Here is a 10,609-nt window from a genome sequence, read left to right on the forward strand (position 1 = left end):
CATCAGTGATGGAGGGAGTGAACCTTTAAGGTGGTGGGTGGGTACCATTCAAGCGGGTTGCTTTGTCCTGATGGTGTTGAGCTTCTTAAGTGTTGTTGGAGCTACATTCAACCAGTCAAGTGGAGTGTATTTTCTAAGTCCTGAATGTATTGCCCTCTGGTGGAGAGTAAGGAATAAAGGAACCTTCTGTTTTTCATACAGGAAGTTGGAGTCAGAAGCAGATAGCTGTGTGTGTATTCTTAATTGTTAAGAAGTGACAAAACACTTCAAATGGCGACAAGGATGGGATCATCATTATTAGGGGCTTTAGAGGCTGTTGATTCAACCACTATGGACTTTGTAGTTTATATTGAAAAACTGTTCCATTTACTCATTGCGAATGAGATTGAAGAGTAAAAGCAGGCCTCAATGTTTCTTACAGTCATCGGAATGAACATTTTCACTTTTTACTGCGAGATCTCATTGCTTCTGATATGCCAGTAGATAAAAGCTTTAAAGAGCTTGTGGACGTTTTGAAAAAGCACTTCGATCCCAGACCAGCAATTAATGCCGAGAGATTCAAGTTTCACCGAAGAGAACAGTATGACAGTGTGTCAGTTTCCCAGTTCCTGGCTGAGTTGAGAAAATTAGCCGAACATTGTGATTTTAGCGGTTACCTGGAAGAAGCATTGTGTGATCGCTTGGTTTGTGGACTAAGAAATGAAAGAATTGTTAGCGGAGCAAGAGTTGACATTTAAGAAAGCGTTCAAGATTGTGCGAAGCATAGAAATGGCAAAGAAACAAGCTGGAGATTTGAAACTGGATTCTAACAATGCCAAAGTTAAAATATTAAAATCAGGGTATACTCGCTTTCAAACATGTTACCGCTGTAATGGAATAGGGCATAATGCAAAAGCCTTCAAGTGGAAAACCGCTGATTGTTGCTACTTTGGGGAACAAAAGGACACATACAGCATGCATGTAGATCAAAGGCTGATCACAGTAAAGCGGTACCACCAATAAAAGGGCATCACGAAGAGCACATAGACAAGTCGTGTTTGAAAATAAACAGGCAGTTTAAAACGACGCACTACTTGGAAACAAAATACAAAAGTAATGCGAGTCCAGACAAGACAGAAAATGAAACTAACAGCGACAATGGGGAAGAGTAATTGTTTGCATTCAGTCTGATTTGCAACTAGAAGGAGGACTAAAATTTGGCATTGCCTCAAATGGTAAAATAGCTGAAATGGAGGTTGACGCTGGAGCGTCTGTTTCTGTTGCTTCAGAGAAGACACTGGAGAAAACTTTCAAGAAATGCCCATTGGAGAAAACCCCCCTCCAGCTTAGCACCTACACTGGTAAGCCTGAGAACATACTTGGAAAAATGTCCGTTCAAGTTAAATATGGAGATCAAATAGCAAGGTTGCCACTTATCATTGTGAAAGGGGATCGTCCATCGCTTATGGGCAAGAACTGGCAAAAAGAAATTTGGCTGGACTGGAGTAAAATAAATAAAGTGCATTGCAACCCCATGTTACAGTCCTTGTTAGACAAGCATACTGATGTCTCCAAAGAAGGTCTTGGAGTTATTAAAGACATTGATGTCAAACTTGCAGTGAAGACCGAAGCTTCTCCAAGGTTCTTGAAACTACGTTCAGTTCCCTACTCAATGTGACAAAAAATCGAGCAGGAACCAGAACGACTTGAAAACTTTCAGATAATTGAGAAAGTTGATTATGCAGAGTGGGCAGCTCCAATAGTCCCAGTAGTGAAGGATGACGTGTCTATCAGAATGTGTGGTGACTATAAAATCACCATTAATGCTTTCCTGAAAGTGCGTCAGTACCCGCTACTGAAAATTGAGGACCTGTTCGCTGCTCTGAATGGAGGTGAATTATTCACAAAACTTGACCTATCACAGGCATTTTTGCAAATGCAGCTGAGTGAAAATTCCAGGAAGTATACAACCATCAGCACATACACTTAGGTCTATGTCAATACAAACAGCTACCATTTGGAATCACGTCATCACCAGCCTTATTCCAGCAGGCCATGGACAAAATACTGCAGGGCCTCCCTGGTGTAATCTGCTTCCAAGACAACATGCTTATCACCTCTAACTGGAGTGATTGCCCATGGAGACAGAATGGTGCAGAGCTTGAGGGAAGGGAGACATGTACATAGGAGGTGGCACCATAGCTGCACTGTATCCTTGGGTTCCTATGGGGTGAGGCAGCATCAGAGCACTGGGAGACATGTGATGCGGGCTCCCTTCATGGATTTGTACATCAACCCCCCAACTCATTTAGAGAACTTAGGCAGGGCCCTGCGTACACATTGAAAAATGCGGCATCCGCTGTAAGAAATTCAAATGCTTGTTCCTGAAGCCCTCAGTGGAGTCCCTGGCATATGTGATTGATGAAACCGGCCTCTCAACCTCACCCAGAAAGGTGGAGACAGTGGTGAATGCACCACAGCCCAAAAATGTTAAGGAGCTTCGTTCATTTTCGGGACTTGTAAATTATCACGGCAAGTTCATTTCCGGTTTGGCTACCAAGGCAGCATCACTGAATAATCTGCTGAAGAAGAATGCAAAATGGGATTGGTCACAAGCCTGTCAGGAAAGTTTCAAGGAACTCGAGCAAGGGCTCACTTCTGCTAAAGTCCTGGCACATTTAAATGAAAAGTTACCTGTCAGCCTGACTTGTGATGCATCTGGTTATGGTGTTGGAGCTGTCATCGCCCACACATTTCCTGATGGCAGTGAAGAGCCCATTGCATACACCTCACACACATTGTCCAAGGCAGAACAAACTTACACCCAAATTGACAATGAAGCTCTCGGACTAATCTATGGAGTCAAGAAGTTCCACCAATATTTGTATGGGCGTTAATTCACGTTAATTATAGACCACAAGCCTTTGACTTGGTTTCTTAGCCCAAAGTCACAAACCCCGACACTTGCTACTGCACGCCTACAAAGGTGGGCACTGATCCTGTACAAAATTACATTTCACTCTACTGAGGATCATGGAAATGCGGACGCTCTTTCCAGTCTTCCGTTACACCACAGCTCCAAAACCCAAAGTGAAGTCACTGTTTTCACTGTGAACCAGATGTTACCTGTTAAAGCGGATCAAATTCGACTTGAAATGCAGAGGGATGCTGTGCTCTCCAAAGTTTACATATACACACAAGATTGGTATGTACCTCAAGAAGTGACTACTGAGCTTAAATCTTACTACATGCATAGATTTGATCTGACTCTGAAAGACGGTTGTTTGTTATGGGGAATCAGAGTTGCTACCCCTCCAAAGTTCCAAACAAGTGTCCGAAGAACTTCACCTCAGTCACATGTGAATCATCAAAATGAAAGCTTCAGCTCATCTACATGTATGGTGGCCACACCTGGATAAAGACATCGAAGGCATGGTCAGTGATTGCCTTCCATGCCAAAAAATGAAGTATTTTTCTACATCTGCCCCATTACATTCTTGGGCTTGTCCTGACCACCCATGGCAGAGACTTCATGTGGACTTTGCCGGACCATTTCTTGGACATACATTCCTGATTGTGATGGATGCCTACACAAAGTGGCCTCATTTTATTCCCATGAAGTCGATTACTTCAGCAAAGACTGTTGATGCTCTCTGGAATGTGTTCACTACTTTTGGTTTGCAGGAGCAGGTTGTGTCTGACAATGGCACACAGTTCACATCATATGAATTTCAAACATTGCTGAAAAACAATGGGATCAAGCAGATTCTCATCTCGCCTTACGCCTATCCTCAAATGGTGAAGCAGAGCACTTTGTCCAGATATTCAAAATGGCCATATTGAAGGGGAGGACGCAAACAGATTGGAAGTTGAAGCTGAAGAACTTTTTGATGATGTATTGTAACACTCCACATTCAACAACAGACATATCTCCTGCTAAGCTGATGTTTAGAAGACAGCTGCATTCCAGAATGGATTTGCTGTGTTTGGATTTGAAAGGAAAGATTGGGTCAAGGCAACTTGATCAAAATAGGTCCCAGGAACCTTCGTTTTTCATACAAGAAGTTGGAGTTCAGAAGCAGTGACAAAACATCTCAGTATTCCATCACACTCCTGATTTGTGCCTTGAAGATGGTGGACAGACTTTGGGGAGTCAGGAGGTGAGTCACTCACGGTAGAATTTCCAACCTCTCTTCTGCTCTTGTAGCCACAATATTTATATGGCTGGTTCAGTTCAGTTTTTGGTCAATGCTAACCCCTAGGATGTTGATAGTGGGAGATTCAGCATGATGGTAATGCCATTGAATGTCAAGGGAAGATTGCTAGATTCTTTTGGAGATGATCATTACCTGGCACTTGCACGGTGCAAATTTTACTTGCCACTTATCTGTCCAAGCCTTAATGTTGTCCAGGTCTTGCTGCATGTAGACATGGACTGCTTCAGTATCTGAGGAGTTGTGAATGGTGCTGAACATTGTGCAATCATCAGCAAACGTTCCCACTTCTGACCTTATGATTAGGGAAGGTCATTGATGAAGCAGCTGAAGATGGTTGGGCCTAGGACACTACCCAATTTTAACCCAACTCACCAGGTGGAAACCCATGACAACAGGTGAAACAGTAATTTTACACCCTGCACACTGTTACTGATTGTCTTCAATGGACAATAAGATCTACAGAGTATAAAACCAACATGGTTTGAGTACAATCAGTTTCCCAATTGACAGGATAGGTTAAAATTGCTCCCTTTGGATAGGGTGTAAATCAGCATTTCACCTGAGCCCACAGGTTCCCCATTTGGCGAGTTAGGACAAAATTGCCCCCATTCTCCGCACACAAAGCCTTCACAGTGTAGGTGGAGATGGAAAGACCACCAATGGAAAAGTTAACTGAAAGTCCTACAAGGTATTTCTTACCTTGATGCATCCCTAGTGCTAGTCGAAATTCTCTTTCACCTGCTATAGTGTTCCTATAAAGTGGATCCGATGGCTTCAACATGGGATTTGATAAACTACTGTGGTACATTCAGTGGTTCAGGAGGTTTAGAAGCTGAGGTCTGAGGTGTTCAGCTCCATTCACAATTCCTCAGATAATGGAGCAGTGTATACCCATATACAGCTAGACCTGAATAGCATCCAGGCTTGGGCATTAAGTGGCAAGTAACATCTGTGTTACATCAAGTGCCAAGCAATAACTGTGTCCAGAAAAATAAAGTTGAACCAACTACCCTTGATATTCAATGGCATTACCATTGTCAAATCCCCCACCATCAACATCCTGAGGATCACCATGGACCAGAAATTCAACCAGACCAGCAATATAAATCTTTTGATTACTAGAGCAGGTTGAAGGCTGGGTGGTTCACTACCTGATTTCCCAAAGCCTCTCCATCACCCACAAGGCACAGGTCAGGAGTGTGATGGAATACTCTCCATTTGACTGGATAATTGCAGCTCCATCAACACCATCAAGGACAAAGCAGTCTTACTTGATTGCCATCCATCCATCACATAAACATCTACTCCCATCACTACCACTGGCATTTGGTGGGTGCAGTGTATACCATCCATAAGATGCACTGCCACAACTTGCCAAAGCTTTTTAACTGTATATTCCATACCCATGACTTCCACTATGTAGGTTAAAAGCAGCAGGTGCGTGGAAATACCATGATCTCCAAGATGCCCTTTAAGCCTCACACCATCTTGACAGACATATATTGCTGTTGTTTCATCATTGTTAAGTTAAAATCGAACAATCCCCTACCTTAAAGCACAGAGTAGTGGACTGCAATGGTTTAAGAACACTCATCACGACCTTCTCATGGCCAACTATAAATTGACATTAATGCCTGCCTTCATTGCAAGGCACATATCCTGAGAATGAATTTTTAAAAAAAGGAAGGAAAGGTTTATGAAGGGGAGTGAGTTCCCCTGCCCTATCCTACATTGAGATAGAGATTGTTACCAAAGATGAGGAGTAGGTTGGTGCAAAAACTAAAGTAGAATAGGAATGAGGATATCTTATGCTGGTGGAGCTGGGAGGCAGCAGACCAGGAAGATTTTAAAAATGTGGAATAGCCTGAAGTGCTTGTAGGTCTAGGTGCCAGAGGAGTAGAGGAACAGACAGTGAAAAGAGCCACACCATCATTGCAATGGTCTTGGTGGAACAGAATATATTGGCAGGCAGAGAAGTTACGGTAAGATGTAAGGTGTTGCCATCCATAATCCAAAGCCAGGGTGTCAATTAAGAGTATTTTCTGAAAATGAATATAATTTCTGAAGGGATGCCTGGAGAGGGATGATAATTATTAATACAGTACTGGAGTTCAAGGGCATAGTGGTGGCTGGAATGAGAAAGGTGAAAAGAATATTAGTGAGCTTCGCCCTCAGCCGTCACATCGGCCGGGAAGGTCAAAGAGAGAATGAAAGGAATTTCTGCTCAAAAAGTGGCAGTATCCTAAAGTATGGCAAGAAGCAAAGAGTGAAGCCATAGACTTATTCAAGGGAGATTGAAGCCTGGGATGACATCAGGAGAATAAGAAGGCAAAGCAGTGGTGATGGGTTGGGCCGTCGATTAACAGCAGGAAAGTTACTGAGTTGGGAAAAATGCAAATTGTCAAGGGTGGGTGACCGGAAGAGGAGAGGACAGAAGAGAAAGAGCCAAGACAGGCAAAAAGGGATCCATAAATATTAGGCTTAGGCTTGACATGTAAATAGACAGAGGGCATTTGAATTAGATGGTCTGACCACAAATAGAGAACATGGAGCAGACAATGAGAACCTGAAGCGAGATGAAGTCAACTTGTAAATGGTATAGAGTCAGCTTGCAGCATCTACGTACCAGTGTCCAGATTCAGAAGCAGTTGTGGAGAAGGATGCAGCAAATAGTCTGGTATATATTGTCCAATGAAATCAGTGGATGGAGCTGGAAAATCATCCATGAGCTACCAGAGATTGATTGTGATGTTCATCCTAGATGTGATGTGGTTTCAGGTGTTAACAGTGCACAACAGCAGATCTGGTAGGCCAGCAGTGGAACCAGAAGCAGTGGGAGTGAAACCAAGGACCAAGAGATGTACTGTGATAGTAAATGCATTTCAAATCTAAATATGAATATCGATTATGGTAATATGTAAAAAGTGAAACATTTCAGCATCATCTCACAAATTATCTCTTTAAATATCATGCATTTTTGATTTTTAGAAATCTAATTGGCTTATGACAGCATTTGTTCCATTACCATTTTACAAATGAGTCAGCTTAGTGGGGATTAATACCATGCACTCAAACTCCTCCCAAATCCATTGCCTGTGATAAAAACAGCACATCATTGTCTTTCTCACTTGCTTGAGGAAAACTTAGACATGACGGTAGTTCTCTTTAAAAGCTACAATGTCACACAGTATAATTAAGGATTATAGTTACCAGAAATTAATAAAATTAAGCTGAAAAAAGAAAAGTAAGTAAATATAATTGGATTGAAAGATACTGACTGTTTTTGTTCTGATACATTTGGAAAGCCACTCATTAGGAGTTTCCAAACCAAACTACTGATTCATCCCCATGAGTAGAGTTTCTATTCGTAGGCTTCAACCTGCTAGATAATCTTGAGTTGATTGAGAAAAGAGTTCCAGTCTCCAGTGAGGTTTAACATTCTTGGCTCTAGTAATGAGTCAGACCAGCTGGTTAATTACCAACAGCATTCTAGAGTACTCCAAAGTTTCTGGGATCAAGTATTGGATTGCTGGCAGTGTCATTTGGAGCCAACTCAACTGTAGAGAGAGGAAATTCACTAGTTAATTATTACACATTGAGAAATGTGCGTTTGAGCTTTCACTAGGCAGACAACAGAGTACCAGGAACCCCTCAACTGAGGAATGAGAAGGCGAGGAGAACACCTCATCATTAAATATGCAGTTGTGTTGGCACCATCCGCATGTTGCTGACATGCAGTTGACCAAATGCTCATACTGCTTTCAAATTATGGACTCTTACTTTGTGCAGTCATTTCCAGATAAGCTGAAGTAATGTAACTTCCTGATAATGTGTAAACACTGCGTTATGAACATAAACATACGAATTAGGATAGGTTCTTGAGCCTGCCTTGCCATTCAATAGATCTGGCTTTAACCTCAACTCCACATTCCTGCCTACTTCCAATAACCTTTCACCCCCTTATCAAAAATCTATCTAGCGCTGCCTTAAAAACATTCAAAGACTCCGCTTCCCCCACCTATTGGGGTAGAGTTCCAAAGACTCACGACCCTCAGGAAAAAGATTCTCCTCATCTCTGTCCTAAATGGGTAACCCCTTATTTTAAACAGTGAGCCTTAGTTCTAGAATCTCCCATAAGAGGAAACATCCTCTCCACATCCAACCTGTCAAGATCCCTCAGGATTTTCAAGGTTTCCATCAAGTCACCTCTTACTCTTCTAAACTCCAGCAAATACAAGCCTAGCCTGTCCAACCTTTCCTCATAAGACAACCCACCCATTCCTGGTATTTGTCTAGTGAATCTTCTCTGAACTGCTACTAACACATTTACATCCTTCCTTAAATAAGGAGACCAGTACTGTACACAGTACTCTAGATGTGGTCTCACCAGTGCCTTGTATAGCTGAAGCATAATCTCCCTACTTTTGTATTCAAATCCCCTCGCAATAAACAATAACATTCTATTAGCTTTCCAAATTCCTTGCTGTACCTGCATACTAGCCTTTTGTGATGCATGCACTAGGACACCCAGATCCCTCTGTATCTCAGAAGTCTGCAATCTCTCACCATTTAGATAAGATGCTTCTTTTTTATGGATCTTGGCCCACTCACTTAACCTATGACCCTTTGTAGCCTCCTATTTTCTCTTCACAGCTTACTTTCCTACCTAGCTTTGTCTCATCAGCAAATTTAGCAATCATACCTTTGGTCCCTTCATCCAAGTCATTTATATAAATTGTAAAAAGTTGAGGCCCCAGCACTGATCCCTGTGGTACACCATTCATTACATCCTGCCAACCAGAAAAAGACCCATTTATGCCAACTGTGTCGTGTTAGCTAACCAATCTTCTATCCATGTCAATATGTTACCCCATATACCATGAACTTTTATTTTCCGCAATAGCCTTTGATGTGGTACCTTATCAAATGCCTTCTGGAAATCTAAGTGCAGTACATTGTGAAAAGCACAATGACTCCTTCAAAGAACTCCAATAAATTGATTAAACATGATTTCTCTGTTGACTCTGCTTGATTGCCTTGAATTTTTCTAAGTGTCCTGCTATCACATCTTTAATAATAGCTTCTAACATTTCCCTATGACAGATGTTAAGCTGACTGGCCTGTAGTTTCCTGCTTTCTTCTTCCCTTTTTGAATAAAGGAGTTACGTTCGCTTTTTTCCAATCAAATGGAACCTTCCCCAAATCTAGGAAATTTCAGAAATTTAAAACCAACGCATCAGCTATCTCACTAACCACTTTTAAGACCTTAGGGTGAAGTCATCAGGACCCAGGGATTTGTCAGTCCGCAGCTCCAACAATTTGCTCAATACCACTTTCCTAGTGATGGTAATGTTCCTGAGTTCCTCCCTCCCTTCCATTTCCTGATTTACAGCTATTTCTGGGGTGTAACTTGTATCTTCTATAGTGAAGACTGATGCAAAATATCTGTTCCATTCATCTGCCATCTCCTTACTTTACATTATTAATTCCCCAGCCTCACCGTCCATTGGGCCAAAACGCACTTTGTTAACTCTGTTCTTATTTAAATATCTATGGATATTCTTAATATCCATCTTTATGTATCTAGCTAGTTTTCTCTCATACTCTAATCTTTCCCTCCTTATTAAACCTTTTCGTCATTCTTTGCTGTTCTTTATATTCTGTTCAGTCTTCTGACCTGCCATGTGCCTTTGCACAATTATATGCTTTTTCTTTAAGTTTGATACTGTCTTTAACTTTTTTATTTAATCACAATCATAATATGATTGAATTTTACATTCAGTTTGAGGGACAGTGTTTTTTTTTAATTAACCACAGATGGTGGAATTTTTCTCTCTGTGGATTTTATCTATTTTCTGAAATACTCCTTTAAATGTCTGCCACTGCATCTCTAATGACCTATCCCTTAACCTCATTTGCCAGTTGACTTTAGCTAGCTCTACTTTCATGCCTCCATAATTGCCCTTATTTAAGATTAAAATACTAGGCTTGGACCCACTCTTCTCTCCCTCAAAATGAATGTAAAATTCAAACATCATATGATCACTGCTACCTAGGGATGCCTTCACTATGAGGTTATCAATTAATCCTACCTCGTTGCACAATACCAGGTCTAGTATAGCCTGCTCTCTGGTTGGCTCCAGAATGTACTGTTCTATGAACCTATCCCAAAAACATTCTATTAACGCATTTAGGCTACCATTGTCCATCTGATTTTTCCAGTCTATATATAGATTAAAATCCCTCATGATTATCGCTGTACCTTTCTGACAAGCTCCCACTATCTCTTCCTTTATAACCTGTCCTATTGTGTAGCTACAATTAGCGAACCTGTACACAACTTCCACAAGTGACTTCTTGCCTTTATCATTCTCATCTCAACCTAAACCTCTTCTACATCCTGGTTTCCTGAA

This window comes from Cetorhinus maximus, chromosome 3 (genome assembly GCF_964194155.1).
Source record: "Cetorhinus maximus chromosome 3, sCetMax3.hap1.1, whole genome shotgun sequence".
In the NCBI taxonomy this organism is placed as follows: domain Eukaryota; kingdom Metazoa; phylum Chordata; class Chondrichthyes; order Lamniformes; family Cetorhinidae; genus Cetorhinus; species Cetorhinus maximus.